This window comes from Adiantum capillus-veneris, chromosome 24 (genome assembly GCF_014529385.1).
Source record: "Adiantum capillus-veneris isolate H3 chromosome 24, ASM1452938v2, whole genome shotgun sequence".
Classification (NCBI taxonomy): Eukaryota; Viridiplantae; Streptophyta; class Polypodiopsida; order Polypodiales; family Pteridaceae; genus Adiantum; species Adiantum capillus-veneris.
The window spans coordinates 88,864,884-88,871,761 of NC_140954.1; positions in this window are offsets into that span (position 1 = coordinate 88,864,884).

Here is a 6,878-nt window from a genome sequence, read left to right on the forward strand (position 1 = left end):
AACAATCTCCAATAAGTTACCAGCAAGTAGAACATGTGCAAGTTAAGAACCATGCATGGAGCATAGGGCATTACAAAAATTAGAGGAGAAACAATTGTCTCCATTAAGTTGCCAATGGAACAACAATTGCAGGTTAAATCCAAATCATTATGCTATATCCACCTAATGATCAATCAGTAGTTGGAATAAAAACATCTATCCTAGTATTAACATCCCCACTCTCATAATCAATCACCGCCAATGCTTTAGCAATTGTGTGCTACGATTATGCCATTACAACATGTCACTTGCAGCATCCAAGCCTCACTCGCTTCAATAGTTCATCTCTCATAAATAGCTTTAAGATACTATGATTTTGATTGCACGTGATCCTGAGCCTTAATAATAAGGCCCTTGACAAAAGAAAATAATTGGGCACCGTATCAGCATAGCCTCTATTTCCGCGTGTTGATGAGAAGTAACACCATGCAGCCCCCACTCCTCAAGCTCATCAATTCAAGTTCGCTAGCTTTGGTGCTCTAAGTCTAGACAAGAACCCTATGACTATCTCTCCTACATGTGTAACCAGTTGCAATGGAGCAAGGTTCCATAGATATCACCTCCTCTCCCAAACCTCAAGAAGCGGAGAATCTCATGGAGGAATCTACTCAATTTTAAAGCCCCTCAAGCTACCAGCACTGCACCCTGAGGCCTTAAGACTCCTGAAAGCATGCCATATCTCCTCAACACTCATCAAATACTCGTCTGTCACAGTGCTACAAAGCTTGCAAAAATACTTGCTTGTCAGGTGCAACAGCTTGACTTTGTTTATATTTTTTAACAGTTAGACCCTCGACCCTTGGATCATAGACTTCCCACCCTCGTTGTTCAAAAACTAGCGATGTGGTTAAAGAAGGATATAAAATTAGACGGAGCACCTAAATTAGATGGAGCACCTACTGTTTTGGCAGTCTCCTCACATGAGTGCCATTTTCTTTTTTTTCTTTCTTTTTTTTTTTGTTTTTTTTTTGGGTTGTTGTTGGGGGGGGGGGGGCACGTATGAGCAACACACTTGCGAGATCATAGAGACAAGATTGCTTGAGACATTCCCCATGGTGTGATGAGCCATTGCAAAAACCACAACAAAAACAATCGTCTCCTATATGGATGGAGCATAGGGCATTACAAAAACTAGAGGTGAAATAATGGTCTCCATTAAGTTGCCAATGGAACAACAATTGTAGGTTAAATGCCGATCATTATGCTTTTGTCACCTAATGATCAAACACTAGTTGGGATAAAAGCATCTATCCTACATGTGTCTATGAGCTAGTATTAACATTCCCACTCTCGTAAGCAATCACTGCCAATGTCTTAGCATTGTCTGCTAAGACAATTATGCCATGACAACATGTCACTTGAGGCATCCAGGCCTTACTCGCTTCAATAGTCCATCTCTCAGAAATACCTTTAAGTTACTACACTTTTGATTGCACGTGATCCTGGGCAAGAATGACGGGGTCCATTGACCACAAAGAAACCATTGAAACACCCTCGTTTTTTGGCACTCCGTTCACATAAGCGAGTCTTGTGAGTCGTAGCCTTTATCACAATTTTTTTTCTTTTCCTTTTTTTGAAAGGGGGGGGGCGGTAACAAAACTGCACCCTCGGACCTTAAGACTCCTCGAAGCATGCCATGTCTCCTCAACACTCATCAAGTAGCACAATCTCTAGAATTTGAAACATTTTACTCACAGTCCAAGGTTCATTCTACACGAATGATGTGAACATGAAGTTTGAGAAGAAAATTTCCACTAATGCTCAACTACAGTTCAAGCATCTCTAATCTATGTCCCAAAACTATGGCTCTTGTTGCTACATGATTAGGACCATAACATTAATCAAGCAGGCGTGGAGGAAGGCTAGGAACAATCTTTTATTCGATAGAACCATGGAAACGGCCAGGTTCTTAAAGATATACAAGAAAGAAGGAGGGCGATCCTAGCCTTTGGAAAATGTAAGAACTCTGATGAATGGAACAGGTTAATTGGCAACGCTTTAACTAACTATCATAGATAAGGACCCTACATTGTTCACGAGGGTGGCTCCCCTTTTAACCGATGTATCAGTGACCTCTAAGAGATGTCATGGCTCGGCACAAGCATGGCAAGAATATGTAATTTTTTTGTGGCTGTCAATATAATTTACTCACCACTGTGAGTTTGCCCCAAAAAAAAAAGACCATAACATTAATCAAACCAACAATCTTACAATGAAGCAAAATGTGAATACTTAGGCTCTCCTAGCCACAGTTACTCCTCTATTCCCAATGAAATGCGGCCAAGAGCTTGTAATAGACGTACATATGCCACCTTAAGTGCACATAGTGTAGAAGGCTAGTCGATAAATGAGTAAAACATCACTCACAAAAGTGATGTATTGGAACCACCAAAACAATAATGCACCTTAAAGCCAGGCTATGAGGTTGCTACCATGTGTAGAAGTGTGGCTACGGGTGATGCTAGGATCAAGGTCCTCAAGTAGATTGAAATTGTCCCGAACACACTAGTGCGCTACCATAGCTAAAACATGGGTGGTATGTGTCCAAAACCCTGGTTCTTGCACTTGGATGATTAGGACCATAACATAAAGAAAACTAGTAATTTTCATGTGCCATCATGAACCATTGGCATGATAGCGTCGAAGTAATTCTTTCATTCACAATGGCATAGTGCCACAATGTTTGTAATGGTCATACATATGGGACCCTTGGCTCACACAGTGCCAACTGCTACCTTACAAATTACTAAAACTATAATAAATCTACTAGATGAGTGATGCACCTGAATCAAAAAAACAATAAAAACCAAAAAAGTGGGGTGTACCGACACCCTTCACATTCCATTAGACAATCCTCATCAATTACATTGTCAAGAATTTGTACATACGTGTGGGAAGGCACTATTCCTTTGACTATGAGAGTTTATGACTTGATGACAATGCACACCAACTAATTCAAGACGAAAACATAATGGACCATCAATTTGTCCATGGAAGCTCAACTCCAACGTCGGGACTTGAATGAACACGCATACTAATTAGAGAAACATAATGAAGAAAACCATTAGTTCGACAAGGGAAGCTCCACTAAAAGGACTATAAGCGAGATCTCATGACCTTGGCTAACCATCCTTGATTGCAAAAGCATAGTAAACCTCCACTCAGCCAACTCCTTTATAGGCTAGCCATGGCCCCATATAGAAAGAGCCCTTAACATATGTGCAGTTCCTACAGTAGAAAGCCGCACATGACAGAGATACATGGGGAACCCTATGGTTAGGGTTTACCCTCAAAGGGAGAGAGGGAGAGAGAGAGAGAGAGAGAAGAGCAGTGGAGCACATACATAGTAGTTGTGAAACTCCTTATTTTCAATTATACATACAATATGGAATAATGCGTTGCTAATGGGTTAGAAAGGGGATGGGTTGTCAACCATGTCCAACCAGCCAGCCATAGTGGCCTTTATCTCAACAAAGAGTAAGTTACAACAATAGTCATATGGCTACTAGTCTACGGCCTAGTATAGCTAAGAGCCTAGTTGTTAGGAGCCTATATGAACATGGCCAGAGCATACATGTCATCCATTCCATGCTCTCCATGAGCCATAGAAGCTACATGAACCATATTAATTAGGCCCATGATCACTATCTTGTTCTCGTTACTCCTCACATGCGACACACACACTCCTACATCTCTATATGGTGCCTCATGCAAGTTGAAACTCCTAGCTTACAACTTCTCATCTTGTGAGCCTTGGTTTGGGCTTTAAAATCACCATGTACCATTTCCATTTCTCTAATGTACATTCCACTTCATTTACATACATTGTCTCCATATTGATAACGTTTTAATTAACATTCCATTATGGTTAAGCCACTAATGTCTATCCACCCTAGCCCTAACTTCATCATGTGTCATCAAAGCTTCATAAGATGGCTAATCACCATTTCTTAACCTAATTAGTATCCTAGACATTTGCCACTCTATGCTAGATCAAGTGATCATTAATTTACCTCTCATCACTTGATTGAATCATACAGTATACTCGCTATGCATTTTCATCTGGGTTATTAATGCTTGGGCATGTACCTAGAAGCTATCACAACCCTTCACTAATATTCCATGTGATGAGCAACCGGTTTTAGGTAATTGCTTTCTTAGCCTAGGCACAAAGGGGAGAGTATGTGGCCTCCTCAATCTCAAGGATGTGCACTTAACTAAGAGCTCCCCAATGGGCCCCATAACTCTAAGTCACACGAGGTCTTTAATGAAGACAATGTCATGGGATCTATGTCTAGGAGCTATGCACATGGATCTCAAGGAAATTTGGCATCAAACAAAAAATGGGCGTAGCATGTCCCCCCCAGATTTGAACCTGGGTGTGCCGCGAGCCCAATGCCTTAACCACGTGTGCGTGGGTTTTGGTGTCCACAATGCGTAAACATTAACATATAAAGTGAACTTTTGCAGGAAAAAGTAAAATAGCACTAAAAAATCAACTCGAACACACTTGAATAAAATTGGACGATCAATTTTGTCTCATAATCCTTTGTGCGGGTGGTCACCATCGATTTTATGACGGGGTCTTCATTAAAGACCCCATGGGATTTAGTGGGAAGGCCCCACCTTTTTAGGAGAAAGGGCTCTTTTTTCAAGGTCAAAGATACTAAAATTATCGGTTGCCTTCAAAAATACATGGTTTTCTTTCATGTGACATTCCATGGCACCTCTTGAGCCCCAACCTCTGAAGCTTGTAACCCTATTGCATCAAGACAAACATTAGCGGCACTTTGAATTACACCTTCAATTTCTCCAACCCTTGCTCATCACCTCACTTCATGAGCCACCAACTTCCAACTTTGGCAGTCCGTCTCTCAAAGAGATTGTCCGCTATGTAGCCCCTTGCCCACTTACATTTGATTGGAGGAGAAAACATGCACAATCCTACAAGGATAACACCCCTTGGCTCTGCAAGTGTTTTACTAGCCATAAGATTTCGATCACAACTTGATACACCTTCATCTAGTACAAGTGGTAGATTGCATCACAATCTAGAACCTCTCCATCGCTTGTAGCTCAACGTCCACCATTTGCAACCAAAGGTTCATCGTTTGTAGCTCGACCTCCACCATTTGCAACCAAAAGTTCATCGCTCGCAACTCCCAAAGTTTGAGTTTCCATGATTTTGGCTCTCTATAGACGATCCACTAAGGCCAAAATTGTGTTTTATTTAATTTTTCTGAAAGGCCAAAACCTCTTAAGCTCTTAGCCTTCCAAATCCTTATTAAAAAGAGATTACAAGGAACATCAATTTTCTTCTCTCATCTTCACCCTATCATTGCTCAAGGAGAAGACTCATCTCCATCAAATAAAATTGTAGGCCAAGCTTTGAACTTTACAAGGAAATTAGCTGACTGGAATTCATGGCAACAACTAAGACATTTCCCCCACTAGCCTAGTTAAAATTAATGGCAACATCTTTCACACTTGGAAAGCCAACAAGCTGATGGCATACTCTTTACTTCCCTTGATGATAAATACATCCATTATTTGGATGATTAAAAAACTTCCAATGAATTTGTCTTACCTTGGAAAGGAACTTTGGGGCAAAGGGTAAAAGGTCCAAAATTGCAATCAAAATGCAACTTTATGGGCTAAAGTTGGAGCCAAGAGAGCACATAGCTTCCTTAGTCAATCGGATAAAAGGCTTTTATCCTTTGGAGCAAAGGCTAAAAGGTCCAAAATTGCAATCAAAATGAAAATCCATGGGCTAAAACTGGATCCAGGACATTACATAGTTTCCTTAGTCAATGGGATGAAAGGCTTTTAACCTTTGGAGGAAAGGCTAAAAGGTCCAAAATTTCAATCAAGCCGTAACTTTAAGGGCTAAAATTGGAGCCAAGAGAGTACATAGATTCCTTAGTCAATAGGAGGAAAGGCTTTTGCACTTAAATCAATTAGATCCAATTCCGTATTGATGATGAAGGCCATTCCCATTAGTACCTTGAGTAACTAGTGATAGTCCTCATAGAGAAGGATCTTGTACCTAGCTTGCATGATGCCATTGATTTACCTCAAGACCATGAGAAGAAGGACCCAAAAAAAGAACGCTAGGGGAGCATTTTTTGTTTCATCCAACAAATGAAAAAGTGTAGGAGAAATAACCATGCTACAAAATACCGCTACATGATCAACCCATGTAGTATTTGCAAGAAGATAGGACACCCGCTTTTAGAGGCTTCAAGAAAGGTGAAGAAAGAGATTAAAAACCAAGGGAGAGAACCTTTAAGAAAAATGCAAGAGACAAAGGCAAAGAGCAAATTCATCTTGTTCAAGAAGAGGATGATGATCATGGCTATCCCGACAAGCCTTCTACTTCTTCCATTTTTGGATCGTGTCATTAGAGTGAGCACTACCTTGATTATGATTATGTACTCTAGCTTTTGATCCTATGTAATAGTTAATTTATCACCTTGTGAACAATGAGCTAATGAATCCATAGATAACTAGCCATGATGTATCAATGAATCACAATGGCCCTAGCCGTCAAACTTGGTCGAGATCCCATGACCCACATTGCCAACTCCAATTCTCCCCCGGCCTTGCCGCATTCCAACTCTCCTGAGACCTCAAACCGAGGTGCCAAAAAGTGGGAGAAAACACTTGGCACTCTCTCTCTATCATATGTCACCATCTTCAACCTGTCATACCTCGGCCACCGGGAATCCGATCGGCAAACCGTCACTTGCTATCAACTCCACACAGTGCATACTACTTTTTGGAATCCTATCAAGGCCAAAAAATCTAGAGATGGCATGCCTTCGAATGCAGTCAACTTG